At 43.4% G+C, this 17393-nt stretch overlaps 1 protein-coding gene across 1 annotated transcript in view; it reads right to left on the minus strand.

Annotated features, from left to right (window-relative positions):
- The window catches only part of LOC124721390 (KN motif and ankyrin repeat domain-containing protein 2), a 387950-nt gene that overhangs the window by 208000 nt on the left and 162557 nt on the right, over nucleotides 1–17393 (minus strand). The window lies entirely within an intron of this gene.

The following is a 17393-nucleotide window of genomic DNA, read 5'->3' on the forward strand; positions in this document are numbered from 1 at the left end:
AATCCTACTCAGCTGAGAAAACTAAGAAAAAGTATTAGAAGCAATGCAGCTCAGAGCCAAAAACAATGGATACCGTATGGTACACATACTCAATAGCAAAATCACAGCAAAATTTTAAAAAATGAAAACAAGCAGAGGACATAATGACTACAAAATTCACAGCCAATACATACAAACACACAGAAGAAAAAACATTTATGAATAACAAATCGTATGCAGGGTGGTCCATTGATCGTGACCGGGTTAAATATCTCACGAAATAAGCGTCAAACGAAAAAACTACAAAGAACGAAACTTTGAAGGGGGAAACCAGATGGCGATATGGTTGGCCCGCTAGATGGCGCTGCCATAGGTCAATTTTTTTTTTTTTAATACGATCCCCCATTTCTTATTACATATTCGTATAGTACGTAAAGAAATATGAATGTTTTAGTTGGACCACTTTTTTCGCTTTGTGATAGATGGCGCTGTAATAGTCACAAACATATGGCTCACAATTTTAGACGAACAGGTGGCAACAGGTAGGTTTTTTAAATTATAATATAGAACGTAGGTACGTTTGAACATTTTATTTCGGTTGTTCCAATGTGATACATGTAATTTTGTGAACTTATCATTTCTGAGAAGGCATGCTGTTACAGCGTGATTACGTGTAAATACCACATTAATGCAATAAATGCTCAAAATGATGTCCGTCAACTTCAATGCATTTGGCAATGCGTGTAACGACATTCCTCTCAAAAGCGAGTAGTTCGCCTTCCGTAATGTTCGCAGATGCATTGACAATGCGCTGACGCATGTTGTCAGGTGTTCTCGGAGGATCATGATAGCAAATAGCCTTCAACTTCCCCCACAGAAAGAAATCCGGGGACGTCAGATCCGGTGAACGTGCGGGCCATGGTATGGTGCTTCGACGACCGATCCACCTGTCATGAAATATGCTATTCAATACCGCTTCAACCGCACGTGAGCTATGTGCTGGACGCCCACCATGTTGGAAGTACATCGCCATTCTGTCATGCAGTGAAACATCTTGTAGTAACATAGGTAGAACATTACGTAGGAAATCAGCATACATTGCACCATTTAGATTGCCATCGATGAAATGGGGGCCAATTATCCTTCCTACCATAATGCCGCACCATACATTAATCCGCCAAGGTCGCTGATGTTCCACTTGTTGCAGCCATCGTGGATTTTCCGTTGCCCAATAGTGCATATTATGCCGGTTTACGTTACCGCTGTTGGTGAATGACGCTTCGTCGCTAAATAGAACGCGTGCAAAAAATCTGTTATCGTCCCGTAATTTCTCTTGTGTCCAGTGGCAGAACTGTACACGACGTTAAAAGTCGTCACCATGCAACTCCTGGTGCATATAAATATGGTACGGGTGCAATCGATGTTGATGTAGCGTTCTAAACACCGACGTTTTTGAGATTCCCGATTCTCGCGCAATTTGTCTGCTACTGATGTGCGGATTAGCCGCGACAGCAGCTAAAACACCTACTTGGGTTTACGTACTACACTAATATGTAATAAAAATGGGGGTTCCTATTAAAAAAAAAAACGCAGTTGATATCCGTTTGACCTATGGCAGCGCCATCTAACGGGCCAACCATAGCGCCAACTGGTTTCTCCCTTCAAGCTAGACAAGTTTCGTTCTTTGTAGTTTTATCGTTTGACGCTTATTTCGTGAGATATTTGGCCCGGTCACTATCAATGGACCACCCTGTATATTAACATACACACACAAATCAACACACAAGAAAGCAAATATACTGAAGAAACGGAGGTCACACGTAGTGTACAGAACAAGAAACATACTTCTGTCAGATATACGCTCACAAATAGAAAAACCAAAGAAATACCAAGGAGTCGGTACACAGGGTGATCAGAAACAGCCTGAAAAGCTTGTAAGGGTGTTGTAGGGTAGGTTGTACTCAAAAGTAATTGTTATGAAAAAAAATTCGATACGTTGCGCCGTTTCCGAGTTAACTGGAATTGAAGTTAGCCGATCAGGCCGCTGCGCTCATATTCAAGCGGTCCACCACAGACGGTTTCTCCAAACGTGTTCTTCGTTTGGTTTCCTAAAACCGAACAAGAGAGCGATAAAAAAAGGACATAGGACGGTATTAAGGATCGAATACAAGTCAAAGGTTGAGCAAAAAAATGGCTCTGAGCACTATGCGACTTAACTTCTGAGGTCATCAGTCGCCTAGAACTTAGAACTCATTAAACCTAACTAACCTAAGGACATCACACACATCTATGCCCGAGGCAGGATTCGAACCTGCGACGTAGCGGTCGCTCGCTTCCAGACTGTACAAAGGTTGAGCAGTTTCGTGCGCTATTATCAACGCTATGAGAGCAACTGACACTAATTATATCGGCGGGCCACTTGAATTTGCGCGCTCAGTGGCCTGATTGACTAACTTCAATGGTAGTTAACTCGGAAACGGCGCAGCGTATCGAATTTTTTTCTTTACTATTATTTCTCAGTACAGCCTACGCTGAGACATCCTGACAAATCTTTCAGACTGCTTCTGATCACCCAGTATACCAGTTAGAGGTGAAGATCGTAAAGCAGCGTACCTGGGGATGACAAGCAGAAATTTGTAAACTAGATACAAAGAACACATAAGTATCAGGCAGTAAACAAACAGCCATTCTACCTTTGCTGAACACTTATAAAGCAAGGGCAAGAACCACAGACGAACAATCGCAACAGAAAACTCCTTACATTTAGAAGAAAATTTTCACACACAAAGAGCTCTTGCAATGAACAAGAAAGTAATAAATTAATATGAGTAACAACTCACTGATCATGTTAGCTACAAAACAAGAAGTCGAGATGTAGAACGTAACAAGATTAAATAATAACCTGTTCAATCTCCGAACCACTGACACTCCAATAAAGTAAAATTGCGATTTCCTCCATCCATTTTCCGTCCTTTTGCTCAGATCATACCTGACCACATCCAATAACACACACATCTACATAACAAAGAAACGAATAACAACATGCGAACAGACACGACAACACAAACAAAAGGCTTCTAAAAACGCACAGCGACAATTGGCAACGCTGCAAACAGTAAAAATATACTAGCAACACAAGTTTTAAAAAATTCGCACTGTGAAAGGGGACTGTTTAAGTGAAATATTCTCGCAAATGTTGAAATCGGATGTCCTGATGTTCGCAAGAAAACGAGGTATAATTCCAGAAAAAAACGCATGTGATAACAAGATCTCTAAAATTCGTAAGTTCAATAAGTGATGATGCACATTTTTTCTCGGTCAGTTTCGGTTGAAAAAACGCGAAATTTGTAGTGGAACATCGTGGAATATTCCGGCTTCAGCCCCAATAGTTTCATGAAGTTCCTACAGTTAGCGGCGCCATACCTAGACTTCAAAATGGCGGTTGTAACGGAGCTGTGCAGAGAGCTGTCCTTGAGTTTCTTTTGGCGGAAAACTAGAGCATCAGAGACATTCATAGGCGCTTGCAGAAAGTGCACAGAGACCTTGCAGGGAACAAAAGCATGGTGAGTCGTTGAGCAAGGTGCCTGTCATAATTTCAATAAGATCGCTCAAACCTGTCCAATCTCCCTCGTGCTGGCCGACCGCACACAGTTGGGACTCCTTCAATGTTGGCACGTGCGGACACTCTCACTCGCGGTGTTCGACGGATCATAATCAAACACCTCGCTGCACAACTAGACGTCTCTTCTGGTAGTGCTGACACACCCGTCGACAAGTTGGGGTACTCAAAGGTGATTGCCCGCTGATTTCCTCGTCGTCTGACAGAAGACCGTAAAGAGCAACGAAGGTCTATCTGTACGGAACTGCTCGCGCGTTACGTGGCAACTGTTTTTCGAACATCTTCACAGGTGATGGAACATGTGTTCATCATTTCGAACCAGAAACAAAACGGCAATCCATAGGGTGGCGCCACACCACCTTTCCTCCGAGGTGAAAGTTCAAAACCGCTCCCTCAGCCGGTAAAGTCATGACGACTGTCTTCTGGGACCCTGAAGGGATTATTCCGTTTGATGTCCCCCCTCAAGTCTGAAGTGTATTGTGCTGCCCTCAGGAAACTGAAGGAAAGACTTCAGCAAGTTGGAAACGTACTGCTCCTTCTCCATGACGACTCGCATCCGGGAGCATCTCACAAAACTTCATTTTATTGTTCTTTCTCTGCCGTCCTACAGCCTAGATCTCGAACCTTCCGACTTCCATATGTTTGACACATTGAAGGATGTACTCCTCAGGAAGCTCTACGTAGATGATGGAGAGATTATTGATACGGCAAGACGCTGGCTCTGACGTCGACCTTTGGACTGGTACCATGCGGGCATACAGGCCCTCCTGTTTAGGTGGCATTAGGCCGTCGCATTGAACAGAAATTATGTTGAAAACTAAGGATTTGTAGCCAAGAGAGTGGGGAAAGTATGGTATATTGGAATCCTAAATAAAACCAACCTGCTTTCAGAGAAAAAGGTGTTGCAATACTTACTGAACGTCCGCGTAGAATCAAACAGCAGTTTAACTATCCCAAAATTTCGTTCCGAAAATTTTTTCTTATGTAACAGAAACAATAACGAAAAAACTGTAATATAGCTATATATCTGCAAACATATTTATTATGAATGGCTCCATGTGGTTCCCAAGTCGTGCAGCGACATACTATAAATACTTATTCCAGTACAACGAGGATGCTTCATAAATGGAAAGAAGCGAAACGCGTATGGCGTAAAAGGAAGGCATTTTATTTTGTTGCATGAACGGATCACATCTCCAAGAAATATTATTATTATTGCTATTAAAGTTATTAATTCTTGAAATCATGCATAAAATGTATGTTTACCTACACTGTAAAATGTTAAGTGTCTGATCTCATCCAGAGGTTCTAGCCCCCTCGGGATAAACAGTAGGAATAACTGCAAATACACTTCTCAGATTTGCCACCACGTCTTGCAGCATTGACAGCAGCAACTACCACAACCTGAAGATGTCGATCAGTTGAATCGATGAAATATTGTGGGATTTACAAAGACGATCCGGCGGCAAACCCGAGAAATGCATTTCAACAGATCCGTCGGGAAAGACTGAAAAGTCACAGCTGAATAATTACACTACTGGCCATTAAAATTGCTACACCAAGAATAAATGCAGATGATACACGGATATTCATTGGACAAATCTATTATACTAGAACTGACATGTGATGTCATTTTCACGCAATTTGGGTGCATAGATCCTGAGAAATCGGTACCCAGAACAACCACCTCTGGCCGTAATAACGGCCTTGATACGCCTGGGCATTGAGTCAAACAGAGCTTGGATGGCGTGTACAGGTACAGCTGCCCATGCAGCTTCAACACGATACCACAGTTCATCAAGAGTAGTGACTGGCGTATTGTGACGAGCCAGTTGCTCGGCCACCATTGACCAGACGTTTTCAATTGGTGACAGATCTAAAGAATGTGCTGGCCAGGACAGCAGTCGAACATTTTCTGTATCCAGAAAGGCCCGTACAGGACCTGCAACATGCGGTCGTGCATTATCCTGCTGAAATGTAGGGTTTCGCAGGGATCGAATGAAGGGTAGAGCCAAGGGTCGTAACACATCTGAAATGTAACGTCCACTGTTCAAAGTGCCGTCAAAGTGAACAAGAGGTAACCGAGACGTGTAACCAATGGCACCCCATACCATCACGCCGGGTGATACGCCAGTATTGCGATGACGAATACACGCTTCCAACGTGCGTTTACCGCGATGTCACCACACACGGATGAGACCATAATGATGCTGTAAACAGAACCTGGACTAATCCGAAAAAATGACAGTTTGCCATACGTGCACCCAGGTTCGTCGTTGAGTACACTATCGCAGGCTCTGTGGTGCAGCGTCAAGGGTAACCGCAGCCATGGTCTCAGAGCTGATAGTCCATGCTGCTGCAAACGTCGTTGAACTGTTCGTGCAGATGGTTATTGTCTTGCAAACGTTCCCATCTGTTGACTCAGGGATCGAGACGTGGCTGCACGATCCGTTACAGCCATGCGGATAAGATGCCTGTCATCTCGACTGCTAGTGATACGAGGCCGTTGGTATCGAGCACGGCGTTCCGTATTACCCTCCTGAACCCACCGATTCCATATTCTGCTAACAGTCATTGGATCTCGAGCAACGCGAGCAGCAATGTCGCGAGACGATAAACGGCAATCGCGATAGGCTACAATCCGACCTTTATCAAAGTCGGAAACGTGATGGTACGCATTTCTCCTCCTTACACGAGGCATCACAACAGCGTTTCACCAGGCAACGCCAGTTAACTGCTGTTTGTGTATGAGAAATCGGTTGGAAAGTTTCCTCATGTCAGCACGTTTCAGGTGTCGCCACCAGTGCCAACATTGTGTGAATGCTCTGAAAAGCTAATCATTTGCATATCACAGCATCTTCTTCCTGTCGGTTAAATTTCGCGTCTGTAACACGTCATCTTCGAGGTGTAGCAATTTTAATGACCAGTAGTGTAATTAAATAAGAAGCTTCTTTTTGGTGAATTGCGCTTGGATGTGATACGGACGGAGGGGGAAGATACTTCAAAAATCTGAGTGTAAAGAAGCTCTATTAAGTGCAAATGCATTGAGAGAGTGGATCCTTCATCCTGCATCTAACTTACTCTTTGTTTTGCAGCGAATGCTAACCAAACACGTCGTTTTATTGGCAGAATTCTTGGAAGATGCAACAGGTGTACTAAAGAGACTGCCTCGCTACGCTGGTCCGTCCTCTGCTAGATTACTGCTGTGCACTATAGGATCCTTAGCAGATAGGATTGGTGGAGGACATCGAAAAAGTCCAAAGAAGGGTAGCTCGTTTTGTATTATCACGAAAAGGTCAGAGTGTTACGTATATGATAAGCAAGATGGGGTGGCAGCCATTGAAACAAACGCGTTTTTCATTGCGGAGAGATCTTTTCTCGAAATTTCAATCACTAGATTGCTCCTCTGAATGAGAAAATATTTTATCGTCGCCCATGTACTTAAGGAGAAATGATCATCGTAACAAAACAAGAAAAAAGAGAGCTCAGAGCTTCTACGGAGAGATTTGTGTGTTCATTTTTACCACGGGCTTTAGAGAGGGGAACGGTAGAAAAATAGTCTGATGGTAGTTTGAAGACTCCTCTGCCAGGCACTTAAGTGTGAGTTCCACAGTAGTCATGTAGAAATAGATGTAGATGTGTCTACCATCTAATTTTGTTATGCTACGTGAGCGCTACCAATCCACCAAGTTCCACTGTGATGTAATTAAATCGACATGTCCATTCTTTTGGCATTGTCACATTATTTACCATGATATATATGCTCTTGTTTCCATTTTTGTACACGAAAATATTTAAAAAACTGTGTATAACGTCGAAGCGTCGTTGTGACCGCATCAGACACACAATATACCGTACCTCTCGGATTTTCGCAGAGTTCCTGAATCACATCAAGGATGCTGAGATCCCTATCACATATTTTTTTCTTATTTCTTTGAGTTAATGTTTGCGAAGATGTTTGCAGGAAAGTACGAAGGAAAGAATGATAACATTTTCGGTGTGTAGCGTGTGTTCCGACTGAAGAAAGTGATTGTGGGAGACGATATACGGTGTAAATGGCCGATATTCCAGCTCAAAAGTGGCTGTCTTGTGGACCACATTAGTGTTTGCAACTGCTTTGGCATTGTCGTCACCTTTTCGAGATTTATGCGATACTCTGTTAGTTACTTGAAATGCTAGATAGAATTTGTAATAAATCTGGAACATTTTTATGCTAGACAGATTCTCGTTACAAAAAATTTGGTGACTGTGATTCGCGAATTATTCCAAATTGCTAAAATTCGCTTGGTCTACATTAAACTGTAAAAAGTGCTTCATTTTTAAAGATTCAGCTGCAAGAAAAGAAAATTAAAGACGTTTTTATGAAGTAAGTGTCAAAGTGTAGTCGGCCAGTGAAATACACTCCTGGAAATGGAAAAAAGAACACATTGACACCGGTGTGTCAGACCCACCATACTTGCTCCGGACACTGCGAGAGGGCTGTACAAGCAATGATCACACGCTCGGCACAGCGGACACACCAGGAACCGCGGTGTTGGCCGTCGAATGGCGCTAGCTGCGCAGCATTTGTGCACCGCCGCCGTCAGTGTCAGCCAGTTTGCCGTGGCATACGGAGCTCCATCGCAGTCTTTAACACTGGTAGCATGCCGCGACAGCGTGGACGTGAACCGTATGTGCAGTTGACGGACTTTGAGCGAGGGCGTATAGTGGGCATGCGGGAGGCCGGGTGGACGTACCGCCGAAATGCTCAACACGTGGGGCGTGAGGTCTCCACAGTACATCGATGTTGTCGCCAGTGGTCGGCGGAAGGTGCACGTGCCCGTCGACCTGGGACCGGACCGCAGCGACGCACGGATGCACGCCAAGACCGTAGGATCCTACGCAGTGCCGTAGGGGACCGCACCGCCACTTCCCAGCAAATTAGGGACACTGTTGCTCCTGGGGTATCGGCGAGGACCATTCGCAACCGTCTCCATGAAGCTGGGCTACGGTCCCGCACACCGTTAGGCCGTCTTCCGCTCACGCCCCAACATCGTGCAGCCCGCCTCCAGTGGTGTCGCGACAGGCGCGAATGGAGGGACGAATGGACACGTGTCGTCTTCAGCGATGAGAGTCGCTTCTGCCTTGGTGCCAATGATGGTCGTATGCGTGTTTGGCGCCGTGCAGGTGAGCGCCACAATCAGGACTGCATACGACCGAGGCACACAGGGCCAACACCCGGCATCATGGTGTGGGGAGCGATCTCCTACACTGGCCGTACACCACTGGTGATCGTCGAGGGGACACTGAATAGTGCACGGTACATCCAAACCGTCATCGAACCCATCGTTCTACCATTCCTAGACCGGCAAGGGAACTTGCTGTTCCAACAGGACAAGCACGTCCGCATGTATCCCGTGCCACCCAACGTGCTCTAGAAGGTGTAAGTCAACTACCCTGGCCAGGAAGATCTCCGGATCTGTCCCCCATTGAGCATGTTTGGGACTGGATGAAGCGTCGTCTCACGCGGTCTGCACGTCCAGCATCCAGCATCTCTACGATCGTCTCCATGGGAGAATAGCAGCCTGCATTGCTGCGAAAGGTGGATATACACTGTACTAGTGCTGACATTGTGCATGCTCTGTTTCCTGTGTCTATGTGCTTGTGGTTCTGTCAGTGTGATCATGTGATGTATCTGACCCCAGGAATGTGTCAATAAAGTTTCCCCTTCCTGGGACAATGAATTCACGGTGTTCTTATTTCAATTTCCAGGAGTGTATATTCTTTGATTAGCTATAATGAATAAGACGCGTTCACTTAATGCCTATTGCAGTTTGCAGTTAAATGTGCATTAGAAATTGTTAAACATTTATGAGTATCATTTTGGAGACAGTTACAAACTACTGCCAATAGACGCATGTAGATGTGAAGCTGAAAGTAAGTTAAAAACTCAGAAGTTGTCCAGTTTGGAATTGTGTGTCCTACGCTCCTTGTTAACCCCCTTACCTGGACTCTTATGGTAAAACTACTATTGAATGTTGGCACCGCAACATAGCGTAACTAGGCGTGTTCCACTACTCATACATGAAAGTAATGTTCAAAACGAGAAAAAAGGCTGTGAGATATCACGGCTAGATATACGAAATTGGATTTATAGTGCGACAAGTGCCCACGCAACCACGGAGCTACATGCATCAATATTATGAGGGCATGCTGAAAAGTAATGACTTCGAATATTTTATTCTGTTCTCAATATCGATTGAGGTATTACATGCCACGCATATTAGGCGGTCGACTTCCTGCTTCGCTGACGCATGTTGCAATCCTCTGTCGCTAGAGGGCTCCGAATTGTAGAGTGTAACAAGGGAATGTGTTCTGTAATCGAGTTTCTGACCGCAGGGAACTTTTGTCGACATATGAAGCACCCTTTCCTTCAGCACGACAATGCCAGACCACACGAGCGCTGCAACATGTGCAATAATCCGAAGCCATTGGTTCACTGTCGTCGGTAATCCTGCGTACAGTCCCGACTTGGCCCCATGCCATTTTCATCTGTTTCAGAAACTTAAAGAACACCTTCGAGAACTTCGCTTTGATAGTGATGAAACGATGCAAGCAGAGGTGAGGTTATGGCTCCGTCAACAAAGTCAAACGGTCAACAGCGACAGTATCAACAAACTGGTCTTTCGTTGGGAGAAATGCATCCGCTGCCAGGGTGATTGTGTTGAGAAATAAATACGTAGACATGAAGAATAACGACGTAGAATGTGAATAAAGTTTATTTTGTTTAAAATGCTTTAAGAGTTTTCACATAAAAATTCGGAGGCATTACTTTTCAGCGCGCCCTCGTAACTAACGAATTAGTGATATGTAATTTTTGAAGATTAGTTTTGTATGTCGTATGTTAACTGGGGACCTAGAAACGACAGAGAGGCTCCGTCCCCGCCACAGCCGCAGTGGTCCAAAACCCCACGACGACTGCCGCAGTCCCCTTCACCCCTCCGCCGCACCACTAACCCAGGGTTATTGTGCGGTTCGGCCGCCAGTGGACCTCGCCCCCCCCCCCCCCTCCGCCCTAGGGAACGTCTCACACCAGACGAGTGTAACCCTCATGTTTGCGTTCTAGACTAATGATGGTGTACGCGTACGTGGAGAACTTGTTTGCGCAGCAATCGCCGACATAGTGTAGCTGAGGCGAAATAAGGGGAACCAGCCCGCATTCGCCGAGGCAGATGGAAAACCGCCTAAAAACCATCCACGGACTGGCCGGCTCACCGGACCTCGACACAAGTCCGCCGGGCGGATTCGTGCCGGGACCAGGCGCTCCTTCCTGCTTTGGAAAGCCGTGCATTAGACCGCTCGGCTAACCGGGCGGGCTAAGATGAGTTTTACTTTAAATACTATCCACAAAATTTCAAAACCGCAAAATAAAATCAGTTTCTGCTTTAAACTTGTCATAACCAAAAGGTGGCAACATCCATTTCCGATCTGAGACACAATAGAACCTAAAATTAAGTATTTTCTATATCCATGACGCTGTTCAAGTGTCATAATGTTCTTTCCAAATCTAAATTGTCTGCAAGAATACGTCTGCAGTGAAAAAAATGTGCAATGTTTATGTCAAGTATCGCAATGTTATTTCCCACATACACACATATTCGTCGAATTTAGTGCCTGAAACATGATTGTCAACGCTAAATGAAGTACTCCAATGCTATTCTCATGCCTGAACAGGCATAAATAACATGATGAACTATCACTTGACATTAGAGGTTGGGCTTATTGATCAGAGTCGTAAAACTAACCTGACTAGGCTTATAATTGCAGAAAATTCTATCCTAAGCTGGAAAAAAAGTAGTATCGTTTACTCGGAAAATGTAATTAATTAGACCTCCTTTCGATGCAAGTCACAATACACTCTCAAATTCAACATTTCCGTATCTAAATAGTTCTCGGGCACCATTATAGGAGTGACACTGACAATGAATAGGCCCTAATATTATACAGTAGAAAAATATAATCGATGGTACTGATTGCCAAGTATTGCTTTTCCTACAAATGACTCTGGCCTATTAAATGCTATGTACAGTAAGAACTTCTGACGAAGGTTGCAATTTTTACCAGTGACAAGGCTCTCTAAATGTTAATAGACTGCATTTCCAACAATCAGCCGTTAAAATAACACCATTAAACACACACAGAGACAAAACATTGCCAAGAGAGAAACCAACTGACAAAACACCATATTACGAAAGAAAGAAGGAAGGAAGAAGGTGTTTTGATACTTCATTGCGATATAGCTCTTAAGTTGCATATTTTTTCGTAATGCACAACGAGAACCTCTCTTCTGTTTGTACACATATCACAATCAAAGTCGATGACAGAATTAAAACATCTCCAGAGACGATGGTCAGTTACAGATCTCTACGAAAATTCGAGCAAAGTATAATAGTATTATTTCTCGATATATATATATATATATATATATATATATATATATATATATGTGGTGTACGCGTGTATATATATATATATGTAAGATTTCGCACACTTTATAAGCTCTGTGGACCCTCAAATTAAATATATCTGCATATCACTGTCTGTATTATTTATTAACATACACACAGCTAGCTTAATGACGCTACTTAAATGTACAATATGTTAGTAGTCGATTGTAGTTCGATCTTTCTACCATTACTTAAGTTCATCTCAAGACTAGCAAAAGCATGCACATGTTCACTAATGTAGATCTAACTTATAGCCTGAAATTCACCAAGAATTACCAATTTTACTCTCACGTCTAAAACTCGTCTTTAAAACCGAAAGTTCGATATTCCTCAAACACTTTGCAAGAACAATGGACTTCCAAATTAAGTATTTCCACAGCTAAATAACTTGTATTAATTATTACAAAACATGCAGCTCAAAAAAAATGGCTCTGAGCACTATGCGACTTAACTTCTGAGGTCATCAGTCGCCTAGAACTTAGAACTAATTAAACCTAACTAACCTAAGGACATTACACACATCCATGCCCGAGGCAGGATTCGAAGCTGCGATCGTAGCGGTCGCTCGGCTCCAGACTGTAGCGCCTAGAACCGCACGGCCACTCTGGCCGGCATGCAGCTCACTTATTGCCAATACATAAATAATAATCCTCCATAACTTGTAACCTGTTTTATGATCAGTGGTCAATGAAGATCCCTGGATTGGCCAATGATGGCCAGTACATAACGGACCTTCGAATTAAATACCTATGCGCCTAAATTTTCTACACACATCAAAAAAGTTTTGCATCACCCCAGTTCCCAGAACTCCTGAAGATAGATGTTGACTGTGGATATTTTATCACAGACACAGTCCCTTTGACTGCTCAGAGATGTCACTGAACCCGTCCAAAGTTGTAAACAACCATGCACGAGCAGCGCCTATTAGACAGAGAGGGTCCGACAGCGATCAGTTCCAGTCATTCCGCCAGGAAGGAGGTACACGGCTCGTGTTGCCTGTAGTTCAGCCATGCCTAGAAGAGCAATACCGCGGCTCGATCGCGTCCGAATTGTTACTTTGTGCCAGGAAGGACTCTCAACAAGGGAAGTGTCCAGGTGTCTGGGAATGAACCAAAGCGATGTTGTCCGGACATGGAGGAGATACAAGAGACAGGAACTGTCGATGACATTCCTCGCTCAGACCGTCCAAGGACTACTACGGCAGTGGATGACTGCTACTTACGGATTATGGCTCGGAGGAACCATGTTGAATAATGCTTTTCGTGCAGTCACAGCACGTCGCCTTACGACTCAAACCGTGTGCAATAGGCTGCATGAGGTGCGACTTGACTCCCGACGTCCATGGTGAGGTCCATCTTTGCAACCAGAACACCATGCAGCGAGGTACAGATGGGCACAACAACATGCCGAATGGACAGCTCAGGATTGGCATGACTTTCTCTTCACCGATGAGTGTCGCATATGTCTTCAACCAGACAATCGTCGGAGACTTGTTTGGAGATAACCTAGTCAGGCTGAACGCCTTAGACACACTGTCCAGCCGGTGCAGCGAGCTGGAGGTTCCCTTCTGTTTTGGGGTGGCGTTATCTGGTGCCGACGTACTCCACTGGTGGTCATGGAAGGCGCCGTAACGGCTGTACGATACTTGAATTCCGTCCCCCGACCGATAGTGCAACCATATCGGCGGCATATTAGCGAGGCATTCCTCTTCATGGACGACAATTCGTGCCCCCATTGTGCACATCTTGTGAATGACTTCCTTCGGGATAACGACATCTCTCGACTAGAGTCGCCAGCATGTTCTCCAGTCATGCACTCTATCGAACATGCCTGGGATAGATTGGAAAGGGCTGTTTATGGACGACGTGACCCACCAACCACTCTGAGGGATCTACGCCGAATCGCTGTTGAAGAGTGGAACAATCTGGACCAACAGTGCCTTGATGAACTTGTGGATAGTATGCCACGGCGAATACAGGCATGCATCAGTGCAAGAGGACGTGCTACTGGGTATTAGAGATACCAGTGTGTACAGAAATCTGGACCACCACCTCTGAATGTCTCGCTGTATGGTGGTGCAACATGCAATGTGTGGTTTCAAGAGCAATAAAAAGGGCGGAAATTATGTTTATGTTGATCTCTATTCCAATTTTCTGTACAAGTTCCGGAACTCTCAGAACCGAGGTGATGCAAAGCTTTTTTTGGTGTGTGTATGTAAGCGGAAGTGGGTATTATTGATCACTGACGATCATTGACCAAAGCACATCACTGACCAATAACTGAACACTGACCATCAGTGACCAACCAGTGATCGTCATTGATGGCTGATCATAAAACGTGTTACTGGCTATGGGTTACAGGGTACAGTTTATGGGTTACAGGTTATGGGTTATTGGTTACAGGTAATCACAAGAAGCTGACAGTGCTAGTAGCTATCAGCCCAGTAGCTAACACCTTCCTCCCTCAATAGCTGACACCTTTGCAGGAACACACTGATTTTAATACGTTATATATTTCCCCTCTCTGTAATGCCTTCTTTAATAAGGTTACAAGATACAATATATAGTACATCGGAGATACAGTTTCGACTGTGTGACAGTGCAAGACGACAACGTTTTGTACCATGCTAGTTGTAGGCATTCTGCTGACATTGCTATGGTAAATGCTTTGCAAGCTGTGTGGTGAACTGCTTTTTGTGATGTTGTCACTGATTATTTTGTTAATTCGTGGTGTACTTTAGACTATAAGTTAGATCTGCAGTAGCACTCTAGGTGAATTTAATATTGTCAGTAAGAGAGCCATGTGTATTTTAACAAGCTATACAGGTAATTCAGTTGCGAAAATATTTAATTTGAAGGTTCACTGTGGTTTCAAAATCTGTGAAATCTTACATATCGAGAAATAATTCAATTTCATTTTGTTCGAACTTTTGTGAAGGGCTGTAATTATATGTGTGTATGTTTGGTTGTACTCGGTAAATGATAAATAATTTTATCAAAGAGTTAACTTTCGAGATATCGACTCAGTCTTGTTGCACCATCTTCTTTGGAGGTACTTCGATTGTCATCGTCTTTGGTTGTGTTATGTGTCTAAACATAAAACAAGTTTTCGTTGTGTATTACGAAAAAATTTGTGCTTTAAGATCTAAATCGTGATAAAATCGTCAAAACATCATCTTCCTTCCTAATATGGTGTTTGTTCAGTATGTTTATCTTTTCGCTGTGTGTGTGTGTGTGTGTGTGTGTGTGTGTTTTCACAGCGCGTATGTTTTTTAGATGTTGTTGTTATTTAGTAGTTGCTCATAAGAAATAAAATCCATAATCTTTTAGACTTGCTTGGCATTGTAGTTCCCATTTGCAACCATCATCAAAAGTTGTTACTGTTCATAACATATAGTAGTCCTGAGTCATTTGTGAGAAAAGCAATAAATGTTAATCAGTACAGTCAAACCTCGATATAACCATGAAAATTAAATTGTTGTACCAGGGTTATTGTTATAATGAGGTTTTGTTATCGCGACTCAGAGCAAGGAGCCACATTTTCGTGGCTGAGAAGTACGTTACTGTAGTACTTTTCTGATGAAAAATAACATTAAAAGACAAATAATGAAGCACATTTTGTTCACTTCATTTATTAATATTGTTCCTGTAGAATATCTTACTTTTGTGTACAGGAAAATTCTGTTACTTTCCTTTGTTTCTTTTCTCTTAAAGATTCTCTTGTGAATATCGTCTTTATCTCCTCTAACGCAATCAATTGCTGCGCTGAAACACTGGGGATTGAAGATGCTGCTTGCTGAATGGTTTCCAACTGACCTATTAGCTCTATGAGAGGAGGGGGATTCGCACTTCTCACATCACTGTCATCGTCAGAAACTCCAACAGGCGAATTACCCTTTAACTCCTCGATGATAGATTCGTCGGTATATGCTTCAAACACCAACGCCTCATCATCCACTGGAAAGTATTCAACTACTGAAGCATCTATGGTTTTACCAGTAACTGTGGAATAAATCTCCAAATCACTTTGAACATCATTCTACGTTATTTCATCCACCACAACATTCTCACTAACATCTTCACTCTCGGAAATTCTTGCATTTTTCCAGCAGTTCTCAACCACATTCGGCTGCACACTGTTGCAGTAGCTAGCAATCATGTCACAAGTGTGCTTCACATTGAAACTGTGGGGATTGCTCACCTTTCTTTCAATGTCTGCGATCACGTGTTGAACTAACCATGAACGGTATTTCGTCGTAAAGTTCTTAATTATCCGCATATCTAGTGGCTGAAGAATCGAGGTACAGTTCGGGGGGAAGTAGCAAAGTTCAACGTTTTTCAACGCTGGCATGTTGTTATGCGCACTAAAATTATTCACCAGCAATGCAATTTTCTTATTCTTCATTGACATCTCTCTATCAAGAGAAAGCAGCCACTCACTAAAAAGAGTAGATGTCATCCATGCTTTTCGATTTGCCTTGTAATTGCCTGCAATAAAAGAAATTACATTTACAATGCGACTGTAGCAAAACGTTATACAGCTGAAGCTATACTGTACTGAGTTAACTTACAAATGTATGTACCCTCTTTCCTGGTAAGCTTCTTACATTTTTGAGGCATCGTGGGTTTGCTGATCGTCCGGTCACCAGTGGTGTCAATTTATGTGTCCCTGACGCGTTGCTGCAGAGAAGTAGTTAGGCGTACTTTAGACTGCTTCCCTCCTTTACGCTTTTCTGCTCTAAAGGTCATCGTCTTCTCTGGCATCAGTTGATGAAACAATGCCGTCTCATCTGCGTTGTACAAGTTTTCAGGACTGTATTTTTCCAACAGTTTACACATCGTGTTTTACCTCCAAAATTCTGCATCACCTAAAGGTGTTGATTTTTCTTCTCCTGAAATCACTTTGAAATGATCCCATGCCTGTCCTTAAATCTTAGCAACCTTCCGTTACTTGCCTTAAAATTAGTATCGCCAAGCAGCTTAGCGAAATCCAAGGCTCTTTGACATATCAACGGACCACTAATTGGTACACTCTGCTCACGCATCTCATTAAACCACCGCAGTGTAGCACTGTCCACATCTTCAGCAGCAGCCGTCTTCAATCTTTTTCTTGATTTAAATTTGCCACCTACAATACTTTCTTCGATTTCTTTTCGTTTTTTAAGGAATGTGGCTAACGTTGATTGTGCAAGTGCATACTTCCTCGCCACGTTTTCTTGTTTCATTCCGTTATCAATGTCTTTGAAAACCTCCATTTTTGTCTCCAACCTCATTTGTTTCCGAGTTCCAGCCATTGTCTAAATCTTAGCG

Source organism: Schistocerca piceifrons, chromosome X, assembly GCF_021461385.2.
Source record: "Schistocerca piceifrons isolate TAMUIC-IGC-003096 chromosome X, iqSchPice1.1, whole genome shotgun sequence".
NCBI lineage: Eukaryota > Metazoa > Arthropoda > Insecta > Orthoptera > Acrididae > Schistocerca > Schistocerca piceifrons.